General features: G+C 41.3%; 1 non-coding gene across 1 annotated transcript; it reads right to left on the reverse strand.

The window, feature by feature from the left end:
• Positions 1 to 5,132: 5,132 nt before the first annotated feature.
• LOC114007306 (small nucleolar RNA SNORA2/SNORA34 family) lies at positions 5,133 to 5,269 on the reverse strand. Its single transcript, XR_003548930.1, has one exon. It is a non-coding gene; the product is annotated as a small nucleolar RNA SNORA2/SNORA34 family (small nucleolar RNA).
• Positions 5,270 to 12,810: the final 7,541 nt, after the last annotated feature.

The raw sequence follows: 12,810 nt of genomic DNA on the forward strand, positions 1-12,810 counted from the left end.
GCTGCACCCACTTTTACTTATTCTCTGGAGTTCCCTTCTCTCTACAGTGGCAGAGTTGAGGAGTTTCAAGACCATATGGCCTCCAGAGCCCAACGTATTTACTATTTAAAATTTTTAAAAAATCTTTCCAAGAAAAAGTTTGCTGGCTCCTGCCTAAAACATTAGACTCCATTTGATTCCTCCTCTTCCAGGGTAACTTCTTCCTTCCTCCCTCCCTCCCTCCCTCCCTCCCTTCCTTCCTTCCTTCCTTCCTTCCTTCCTTCCTTCCTTCCTTCTTTCCTTCCTTTCTTTTCTTTTTTCTTTTTTTTTTTTTCCTTTAGGGTGTATGTGCTCACCAGAGAAAAACAGGAAGACAGAGAGACAGAAAGTGCCCAGGGATAGCCATTCCACAGTCTTTTCCCCTCCACTCTCCTCTTTGGATTTTGGGCACACATACAGATGCGCCTGGCAAATTTTAAGCCACCAGGTCTGGAACCTGAACCACAGTCGACCATGTGGGAGTCCAGCCACAGAGTCCAGTCCATAACGCCATCTGCTGGTCTCCTTCCAGGGTGATTTCTATGGAAGAATACTATGGATTCTTTTCTTCCTGGGCCTGAGATTGAAGGGCTTCATTAGCACTCTCCTATAATGGTGTTCAAAAATAGATAAAACAATCAAATCAAATCAAATCTTATTCTCTTTGCTCATAATCTCAGATGATTACTTGCAAATTGTGTAGCCAATGAATCCTATCAGAAATTGGTTATGAACCCCTAACCAGGTTTTTTTATCACGTTTCACATTTTAAATGTATTTGTAATTGCAATCTCAGTGTGAATACTGAGTCCTCAAACTTAAACTTTCCTCCAGTGAAGCAAATAATAAAAGCAAACTTGTTAATTATTTGTGGCTAACCTTAACCAAAGGTTATTTTAAGATTATGATTTTAGGTGTAGAAGCAAACAGAGTAACTTCTGTGTGGTGGAAGTTCCTTCAGGAGACCTTTATTATGCAAAGGGTTGCCATGGCAACTCTAATAGCCAAGATAGCTTCATACTTACTAAATTAAGTGGGAAATAAATCAGATAACCTTGAGCTTTTTTGGGATAGTGGGAAGGTGCCTATAGCTGGCTGTGCCCCTGGGCACCCTCTGGTGGCTGCACTCAACATTTACCTTGGGGTGGCTGCTGGTCAATTTCTGTCAAAAGCCCAGCTGAGGTCTGGCCACGGCCTGGTGGCTAGGGGGGCTGAATTCCAAGAAGCTGTGGACTGAACTGTTGCATTCTAGCATGGCAGTTTGGAAATCATGCTGGGTGCATGTACCTGTGCGCCCCAAATCCCAACAGGATGAAGAGATGAAGAAAGGATTGTGGTGTGACCACACTCCACTGGGGGGAACTTTCTCCCTCTCCCTCTCTGTCTTTTTGGCAGGTTGACATGCCCTCTGGCAAACAAACAAATAAACAAACAGCCAACTGAGAGAAAGGGTATTTGTGGAGGAGAGGCTGAAGCTTTGCAGCTCATCTATTCTAGGTACCCAGAAACATGTTGCTGGATTAAGTTCAGACTTTTCAGAGCTCTTTATCTCCCCCTTATAGAGCCTTCTCCTTGGATTCATCTGGTCTGTGACCTTATGAGCTTGTATTGAAAAACAGCCCGGGGAGATTCATCTTGTTTTCCGTAAAGCCTATACGTGTTTTGTAGTTGAGCACATCAGACTCTACATCATACTACTGCCTCCCTCTGAGGACCCATGGGGAGGGCTCACCACCAGAACCCTTGCACTTCTAAGTGACTTCCATCCCATGGTACTAAATTGTGCAGTTGACTGTGCATTCTCAGAAAGCAGAGAGCAGCATTGGTGTCTCCCCTCTAACATACATGAAGGACTGTGGAGCTGCTTATCTTGTTGACCAAGGATAGTATTAAGTTTTCTTCTTGCTTTCTCTTCAAGTCGTTTTTTGTTACAGTAGTAACAAAAATTACTTCTATCTCACTATCCTGTCTACAGATCTTTATACACCGACTGAACTTACTTTGGGAGTCAGACTTAGAAGAAAGCAGAGGTTCTTAAACTTCAGCACGTGTCAGAATCACCCGAATGGCTCATTTTAAACAGGTTGCAGGCCCCACCTCACAGTCTCTGGTTCCCTAGATCCAGGGCAGGGCCTGAGTCTGCATTTCTAACACATTCCCAGGAGATGCTGAACTGCAGTTCCTGGAGCTATGCCTTGGGTACCACTGTCAAGAAGAAAAGAATGACAATGGGAACTATTGGCTACCTATTATATCAGTCACCTCCCAGTCAAGCAAGGTGCTTATTTTAAATTCTTTTTTTTCCCCTTTAATTGGCCAGAGGGCACATGTGCTGATCAGAGAGACAGAAAGAAGAGAGTGAGGGAGAAATCATCCCACAAGGGGATGTGGTCATCTTGAAATTCCTTCTCTTCCATTTCTCTACTCCATCAGAATTTTAGACATACACATACAGCCAGCAAGGTTTTAAAGCCATGCGGGCCAGGATGTGAACCACAAGGTCAGCCATGTGGGATCTAGTGGCCTTAACCACCCACCTACTGAGCTGGCCCTGTTTTAAATTCTAATTATGAAGCTGGTATCTAAATAGACATGGCGAAGTGATGTGGTCCATTTCCCTAGAAATTTTCTGATTGGCTATGGAGATGAGAAATATATATAATGCAAAAGGAAAGGACAGTGTCTGGCAAAGTGTAGATCAGGAGAAGGATATTCAAGTGGATTTGGCTCTGTAGGAAGGAACTCAGAGTGAAATAGGGCTCAAGGTGGTCTTCAAAGTGTGGATAAGGTTTGAATAGTGGACTAAGGATGGTGAGAAGGGGAGTTTTAAATAGTGGGTTAGCATGAGCCAAGGTCTGGCACTGGAGCAAAGATCCTGTAAAATCTCCTAGGGCTGCAACATGCAGAAGACAGGACTCCTAACTCCACAGAGCAATGCTCCCTTCATGGCAACACAGGAGGGTGTCCCCACAAGTCAGCTTACACTTCCATCTCCTCTCTACCCTGCTTTTCATTCTGTAGATCCCTCGTTATTCCTTGACCATATTCTACACTTTCTTTTTAAAAATTAATTCATTTATTTACATTTAATCACATCTTTACAGTGTACAACATTTCTTTTTCCAACACAAATACTATGCATGTCAGTCAAGCCAAAGATATTACTCTATAACTTATCAGAAAATAGCTTCTTATTTAAAGGCTATTCCTTTGCTCCCACTGTCTCCTTCACTTGATGGATGTTTTTCTATCTCTACCAGTCCCACAGGTGACTCTGAATGTTATCAACCACATAATCAAAGTGCTCCCTGATCCTCCCCCAAATCCTCCCTTCGTGATTAGCTAATAGCTTGCATCAACAAGGATATTATTCCTTCCCTCATTTACTTATATCCAGTTTTACTCACAATCTGTCAATTCTAATATCCCTGTGCTTCCTCTGTGACAATCCCTGGTTTCAAACTATGGCCCACCAGTCATACCTGGTTTCAAAGTACAGTCCTCCTTACCTGGGATCTTATTAGACATGAAAATACTCCTCACCCAGACCTGAACGGAAAGCCCACAGAATGGAACCTAGAACTCTGAATATAAATAAAATGACCCTGGTGATTATGGTAAATGCTACTGTCTGAGGAAAGCTAATTATTGGCAAGTGGCCCTTGAAGCTCTCCTGAGGGGCCTCTTTCTGTTCTCTAACTACTAACAGTTAATTGTAAGAGTAGAGATTTTATATTCCTTATAAGATGAACGGTTTTAATTTCCTCCGCAGTTTACTTTAAAAATTAAATGAGGCTGTTTTTTTTTTTACCAAAATTTAACATTTCACTGACTTTATTATGCAGTGCCAATGCCCTGACCACTCTAAAAATGATTATAATTCAAAAGTAGATAATTAGTGCTTTGGAGTACTGTTAGAAATTGGATAATAACAATGATTTAATAGGAGTCAGATTGTCGAACAGTAGGAAGTAAACTCCCACTGATTAATTTCATTTTTTCTAAAAATCTTGTCCATTAAAAGGAAACTGTAGGGTGCGCAGGTGGTACGGTGCTTAAGGTGCTAGAATCCCACATAGCTGACCACAGTTTGAGTCTTGGACCTGGTGTCTTGAAAATTTTTCTGGGTATGTGTTTTGCATGCCCAAAACCCTAGGAGGAGAATCGAGTAAAAGGGATTGTGCTATGGCCAACCTCCCTGGGAGGTGATTTCTCAATTTCTCTTTCATTGTCTCTCACTCTCTCTCTCTGACTCTCCAGGAAGCACACACACCCTTTAGTAAACACCTAAAAAACTAAACTAAAAAATAAATAAATAAAAAAGTGAACTCGATGAATACCTAAAATCTTCTAATGCCTTGCTTAATTGCTGTCTAGTTTATGTCATTTCTGATAGGAGAAATTGGAAGAACAACAAGGAACTCTTTCAGTTCTCAAGGATTTACAATTCATTGCTTACTCTAGAGTGAAATTATAACTGTTTGGTTATGTGCAAAGAATATGTAAGGGGGCCTGCCAATCATGGCCTGTGGTCGCCACCTTTTATGGATGCCAAGTGGTGGTGCTGCATCCCTGTCAGCCGCAATTTGACTCCACGGCTGCTGACAAGGCTCTGAGCCTTGCGAGCAGGTGTGATCTTAGATTTTCTTCCAGTTCTGTGCCCCTGCCATTGCCTTCCTGAGTCCCACCCTCAGGCTCAGGGGAGACCAAGACTGTGAGTGATATTATGCCAACAAACACGAAGACCTAAATGAGATGGAAAAATTTCTGGACAAATATAATTTACCAAGATTGAACTAGGAAGTAGAAAGCCTGATTAGACCAATAACAAGCAGTAAGATTGAATCAGTAATACTGGGTCATTGGAAAAGTCATGGCATACTTTTGCATAGAAAACATTTAATGGCTTCACTTCTGAATTCTACAAAACTTTCAAGGAATAACTAACTCTGATTCTTCTTAAACTATTTCTTTTTTTCTCTTCCATTCTTTCTTTCTTTCTTTTTTTGGTACGTCTAGCAAACATGTTAAAAATCAGGGTCCATTAATATTTTATGGATATTTTGGAATCCTAGTACTATAAAGTATTAGCCCTACCTATCACCAAGTAACTTATATGTTTCTTCCTAATGAATTGACCATTACATTTCCAAAGTCCTGAAATGACCAACAGACCAGAAAAAGACTTTTCTTTAGGTGCCTGCTTGAGACCAACAGCTTCAGCAAACTGCTGGCCTTGATTCAGGGCCAAACTTCTCAAACTATTTTTAAAGATCCAAAAGGAAGGAACCCTCCCAAATTTATTCTATGAAGCCTCTATCACCTAATATCCAAAAAAGGCAGGGACATAATAAAGAGGGAAAACTACAGAGCAACATCCCTGATGAATACAAATAAAAAATTTCTCAACAACATACTAATAAATAGGAGCCAATAATACATTGCAAAGATTGTACACCATGACCAGGTAGGCTTTATTCCAGGAATGCAAAGGTGGTTCAACATATGCAAAATAATAAGTGCAGCACATCCCATTAACAGAAGGAAAGATAAAAACCCTATCATCATACCAGTTAATGCAGAAAAAGCATTTGATGAAATACAACATGCCTTCATGATTGAGAATCAGAAAAACTGGCATAGAAGGGACATTCCTCAATCCAATAAAAGCCATATGATCAAACCCACAGCTAACATAATACTGAATGGAGAAAAACTGACAAATTTTCCACTAAACACAGAAGCACAACAAGGCTGCCCACTTCTCCACCCCTTTCAACAAATACTGGAAGTTCTAGCCAGTGCAATTGACAGAGACTAAAATAAAAGGCATTCAAATTGGTAAAGAAATGAAGTTTTCTCTGTTTGCAGATGACATGATTATTTACATAAAAAATCCAAAAGAATACACAAAAACCTCCTGGAAGTGATAAATGAATAAAATGGCAGGATATAAAATCAATGTACAAAAAGCAATAGCATTTTTATAAACCAGCAATGAACAAAAAACAAACAAACAAAAACCAAACAGAAACAGAAACAAGCAAACAAAAACAGTAATAAACCTAACCAAAGAAGTGAAAGACCTCTACAAGGAAAACTATGAAAACTTGAAAAAAAGAAATTGAGTATGGTACAAAAAAGTGTAAAGACAGCCCATGCTCCTGGATTGGAAGAATTAATATAATTTAAATGCCAATCCTACCCAAATTAATCTACAAATATAGTGCAATTTCAAGTAAATTACCAGAGATATTCTTCACAGAAGTAGAAAAAAATTTATAAAATATGTTTGGAACCATAAAAGGTCCCATATCATCAAAGCAATACTGTACAAGAAGAATAAAGTAGGAGGCATCTCCCTTCCTGACCTCAAATATATTACAAAGCTGTCATAATCAAAACAGCATGATACTGGCAAAAACAAAAACAAAACAATCAAACAAAAGAAAGGCATGTGACCCACTAAAAAAGAATAGAGAACCCAGAAATAAACCCCAAAACTTATAGCCATTTGATTTTTGACAAAGGGCACAAGATAATCCAGTGGGCAAAAGAAAATCTATTCAGCAAATGGTGCTGGAAAAACTGGATAATTATTTTGTGGGATCCGTAGTATATAGAAATGTCATTTGCTATGCAACAACAGCATAAAGGAGGTGGTAAGAATAAACTATATTAGAGTAAGGAATGATGAGAGGGTAACTAAACCCATAGGAGAAAATGAAGAGGATCAGAAATGGTAAACAAGAAGATTAATCTAACAAATTTTTTAAAAAAATAATTGTTTTGCTTTCTTTTATTTATTCATTCATTTATTTTAATTTGACCAGTCACACACACACACACACACACACACACACACACACACAAAGAGAGAGAGAGAGAGAGGGAGAGAAAGAAAGTGAGAAAACAAGCTGCCACGTCCAGGACTTGAACTGTGATCAGCCATGTGGGAATGTCCAGAGCTTTAACCACCACACCACCTGCTGGTCCCTAATCTAACAAATTCTATACATATATACTTGCTCTCTTTTTTGTTATCTTATCTTCTATAAAAGACAAAGTTATGTACAGTAAGAGATAAAACAATATGATGCTGAGATCATTTTATATATATATATATATGTATATACATATAAATCATACATATTTATGATAAAGTTGAATGTATAAATTAGGAATAGTAAGAGATTAATAACAATAAAAAAGTAGAACAAATATACCAATATACTTTAAGAAAAGTTATGTGAATATGATCTTTATCTTTTTCTTGCTCTCAAAATAACTTATCATATAGTAATATTTTTAGACCATGGGTATCAGGTCTCAACTGGAACCATAGAAAGTAAAACCGCAGATAAGGAAGGACTACTGTGTAACAACGACAGGGTAATAGTGCTATACAAGAGTAGCATTTCTATTGGGTCGTCAGAAAGGTCATGATGCATTTTTGCATAGAAAACCAGAAAAATATGTCATGACTTTACTGATAACCCAATATAGCTCAATCACATTCAGTTAGTCTAAATCTTAAGTAGATTCTGAAAAGTTAACATGTATATGGTAAGCCCTAGAGCAGCCACAACAAAAATAACTACTAATATATAGTAAAAGAATCATGAAAAAGAATGGAAATGTTGCCCTAGAAAATATTCAGTGGTCTGGCTCTGTGGCTTAGTGGTTAAGTGAGGTGGATCCCCCATGGCCAACCAGGCAGTTCAAATCCCAGCCCAAGCAGCTTGAAAAACATACCAGAAACATGTGCCCAGACAACGGCCACAGAAAGCAGCCACAAGCTCTTGGAAAGAGTTTGGTATTGCCAGAGCAAGGGGTAGAAAATAAGGCATAAAGACTCTTAAGAGTGTTACCTAAGACACTGGCTGGCTTGTGGTGGAGCTGGGAGTGCCAGTCCTCACCTGAGGCCAAGTCCAGTGCTCTTTCCATTATACTGCTTCCCTGCTCTGCATCATCGGCTCACTCCTTATTTACTCAGTTTCAACTCAGTATTTAGCAAGTCATAAATCAGTCTGATTCTGTGCCAGGTACTGTCCTAGGCCCTTCAGGTATTTTAAGTAATTAAATCCTTACAACTCCCCCAAGATAGTGCTGGTTAGATCCCATATACAGATGAGGAAACAGAAGCCTGAAGGTGAACTTTCCCACGTTACACAGCCTATGGGACCAAGAAGCTAGAGGTGACCCTGGAGAATCTGACTCCAGAACTTACTGCTCTTAAACCACTGCACTCTACAGAGAGGTTCTCTTCTTTTAATGCTGGGACCTCAACCTCAGCCTCTCTGTTCAATTGTGCTGGGAGCTGATACCGAGCCTCTCCTGACTGGGTCAGTGATCATGGGTTACCAGCACCCCAGCCAAAGATGAGTGACATGGGTCAATCAATGACTTCTTTGCCTCAAAGCTCCACCAGAATTAGTGTTTGCTTTGCAGTAACTAAATAAATCCTTCATCTGCCAGGTGACCCGGCTAGGCCCAAGGGTGGGGTAGGCAGGGGAGAGGAGTTGCAGAATTTGTATATGTGCATTCAAGATATCACTACTGAAGACAAAGGCTGGGTAAGAGATCTGTGACTCAAGGATTCTCTCTGCTGATGGTAGTTACACAGTTTTCAGTGTCTTGCTGCTGCTTGGGCCACAGAGTCGCATGCTATTTTACACCCTAGCTCCCTGAGTTCTGCATGAGTTGGGCAGCCCACAGCTAGTTCCTGGACTTGTCTTTCTGGTTGGTTGCTTAGAGAAGACTTAAGGTGTAATAGTGACTTGCAACTTTCTTGTGACTTTCATGCTCTTTATAACCTGTATGTCAAGTGTAAACAAGAGTCTTAAAAAAGAAAAAAAAGAAAAGAAAAGAAAAGAAAAGAGGAAAAAAGGGACCAGCAGTTGATGTAATGGCTATGTTGCTGAACTCCCATGTAGTCCACCGCAGTTTGAGTCCCGGACCCGGTGACTTAAACTCACGCTGGGCACGTGTGTGTGCGTGACCAAGATCCCAAAAGGAGAATGGAGGAGAAGGGATTGCGGTGTGACCATCTCCCCTGGGGGTTGATTTCTCACTTTCTGTCTCTGTCTGTCTTTCTGGTGAGCGCATGCGCCCTATAGCAAACACCTCTCCAAAGTGGGGGGGGGGAGTCTTTGGGGCTGCATCTGACTCCAGAACTTACTGCTCTTAAACCACTGCACTCTACAGAGAGGTTCTCTTCTTTTAATGCTGGGACCTCAACCTCAGCCTCTCTGTTCAATTGTGCTGGGAGCTGATACCGAGCCTCTCCTGACTGGGTCAGTGATCATGGGTTACCAGCACCCCAGCCAAAGATGAGTGACATGGGTCAATCAATGACTTCTTTGCCTCAAAGCTCCACCAGAATTAGTGTTTGCTTTGCAGTAACTAAATAAATCCTTCATCTGCCAGGTGACCCGGCTAGGCCCAAGGGTGGGGTAGGCAGGGGAGAGGAGTTGCAGAATTTGTATATGTGCATTCAAGATATCACTACTGAAGACAAAGGCTGGGTAAGAGATCTGTGACTCAAGGATTCTCTCTGCTGATGGTAGTTACACAGTTTTCAGTGTCTTGCTGCTGCTTGGGCCACAGAGTCGCATGCTATTTTACACCCTAGCTCCCTGAGTTCTGCATGAGTTGGGCAGCCCACAGCTAGTTCCTGGACTTGTCTTTCTGGTTGGTTGCTTAGAGAAGACTTAAGGTGTAATAGTGACTTGCAACTTTCTTGTGACTTTCATGCTCTTTATAACCTGTATGTCAAGTGTAAACAAGAGTCTTAAAAAAGAAAAAAAAGAAAAGAAAAGAAAAGAAAAGAGGAAAAAAGGGACCAGCAGTTGATGTAATGGCTATGTTGCTGAACTCCCATGTAGTCCACCGCAGTTTGAGTCCCGGACCCGGTGACTTAAACTCACGCTGGGCACGTGTGTGTGCGTGACCAAGATCCCAAAAGGAGAATGGAGGAGAAGGGATTGCGGTGTGACCATCTCCCCTGGGGGTTGATTTCTCACTTTCTGTCTCTGTCTGTCTTTCTGGTGAGCGCATGCGCCCTATAGCAAACACCTCTCCAAAGTGGGGGGGGGGGAGTCTTTGGGGCTGCACAAGCTTCTTTCCTTCTGCATTGCTTGTACCTGGCTTTCTCAGGAGAGACCCAATCGCTAAGGTACATTGTGAAGAGGGGCCAAGCGGTTCATTTGCTCAATGCATTGGGGGTGCTCAAAGAGTTAAACAGCTCCAGAGTCAGAAGGCTGGACTCTTGCTTCCTTGGGCCGGTGTGGAGAGCAGACATGCACAGCGCTGAGAGCTGTCCCCCTTAGCGCCCCTGGGGCAGCTAAATTAAGGACTGTGCATTTAATTTCTCAGAGGACAGTGTGTACTTTGATAGGATTAATGATGTGTGGGGCCAGGAGATGGAGTAATGGTTACATTGCTGACTCCCACGCAGCCTACCATGGTTCCAGTTCCAGGCCTAGTCAGTTAAAACTCATGCTGCCTGTGAGCCCAAGATCTAGAGAGAAGAATGGAGGAGAAGGAATTGCCGGGTAGCCATCCCCTTACACCCTGCCTCCCCCCCCTCCACACACTCACACACACACATGGGAGGAGGGGAGGAGGTGGTGGGGTGATTTCTCCCTTTCTGTCTCTCTGTCTCCTTGGCAAGCAAAAAAATCTCTTTGAACAAGAAAAAAAAAAAAAAAAAAGTCCAAGCTGCAAAGACAGCTTACAGCTTCCCATCATTTGGAGCTTCTTCAATTTATCCTCCTGTTGCTACACCTAGACACTACTTTTATGCTCTGTCTTCTCTTCATTTTGAATACTACTTAAATCTGAGTTCTGATACTATTGTAGGAAAAAAGCTCTATCAATGTTTGTGTACTAAAAGTTGAAGAACGGCTTAGAAGAAATGTTGGTAGAGTACAAAGACTATTCACATTGCATTACTTTCAGTGTCTTCCAGTTTATAATACTGTTTAGTGATTACAGCTAGCACCACTTTCCCGCACTCTCTTTTAAAAAGCTCTTAGGAAACTGACTCAAATTAAAGACGGATGTTTAAAAAATGTTTACGACCTGAATGCATGTACAGCTTACCTTCTACTCACCATACCGTTACTTCCCATACTTCCCTCTGTTCCTTACTTGTTTTTCTTTGTGTTTTGAAAACCTGATTCAAACTCTTTTTGCAGTGAGGTTGAGCATAAAGAGAAAAGATGAAGTCATGGATCCAAAGTACGAACATTTGTTAGAACTCCCCCATAACACGCACACTGCCTCGCTGGCCATTCCTACAGGGGAAAGACACTTCGTAATTATTTGAACAGAGGATTATCACAATTTTACATATGAATTCCCAGGAATTTCTACACGGTTTTACCCTGCACTGGTTTTCTCAGAAATGAAACTATCAGATTTACTGAAGGAGCGTTCTTTGTTTTGTTTGGAAATTTACCAAGAGTGGCTCATGTCCTAAAATTTTTGTCGGGATAGCTGGTGGAGTGGTGGTTAAGGAGGCTGAATTCCTCATTGCCAACTCAAGGTTCAAGTCCCTGACCTAGCAGCTTGAAAAACATGCCAGGTCCATATGTGTACATGCCCAAAACTTCAAGAGGAGAACAGTAGAGAAGGTATTGTGGTGCAGTCTTCCCCGCCTCCTCCCATCAGGAGTGCTTTTTCACTTTCTCACTGGAGTATGCTCTCTCTCTCTCTCTCTTGCTCTCTCTCTCCCTCTCTCTCTGGTGAGCACATGTGCCCTATAGCAAATTTTTAAAAATTCATGTAATCTACAGCAATACTGTGCATGATATTTGGGTCACTAATACAACACACCTAAAGCACACTCCATTTATAGAAATATATCAGGTTCTGCTACTGTGAAAATAATCTGAAAAATGATTTTTATTGGGAACCAGCAGTTAGCGTAATGGCTATGTTGCTGGACTCCCACGTAGTCGACCGCGGTTCGTGTCCCAGACCCGGTGGCTTAAAACTCACGCCGGGCGCATGTGCGTGCGTGCCCAAGATCCCGAGAGGAGAATGGAGGAGAAGGGATTGCGGCGTGACCATCCCCCCTGGGGGGTGATTTCTCGCTTTCTGTCTCTATGTCTCTCTCTGTCTGTCTGGCGAGCGCACGCGCCCTACAGTGAAAATCTCTCCAAAAAAAAAAAAGATTTTTATTTTTCTACATAATTTTTTTTTCCTGAGGTAGAAAGAATATAATTGCATAATGTTCTAAGCCAGGTTTACAGGTATTTCCTCCCCAAATATTATGGGATATACATATGATAGATGCATTAAGCTACATATCTGAGGCATCTGGGAGGTACAGAGCACAATCATATTGTAAAATACTGTGTACTGTATTATTATGTCTAACAGTTCCTACTGAGACTGATCAGGTTTTGTTAGTTTCACTTCTGACATTGTCATCCAGTTGCCGGAGGTTTTGCTCTGTGTCTGTTCCCCAGGTTTTAGAGGCCCAGTATTTTATAATAGTTGTGTCTTCAGGTAAGGGTTTTTAATGGTATGGGATATTTGTGAGAGTTTAAATATAATGACACTTTCAGACAGCAGAGTTTTAATTCTTTGTTTAGTGTATGCGCCCATGCACATACTAGTTTGAAAGTTTCTGTCTTGACAGAATCTGTCAAAAATAGTTTTGAATAATCAACGAGAGTCTCCCAACTTTGGTCCAAGTTCACAGATGACCAATTTAGGAGGACAGGAGCTGTCTGCTCTTTGTTGACATGCATGGATCAATGGTGTGCAAATATTGAATTC

This window comes from Tupaia chinensis, unplaced genomic scaffold (assembly GCF_000334495.1).
Source record: "Tupaia chinensis unplaced genomic scaffold, TupChi_1.0 Scaffold000147_1, whole genome shotgun sequence".
NCBI lineage: Eukaryota > Metazoa > Chordata > Mammalia > Scandentia > Tupaiidae > Tupaia > Tupaia belangeri.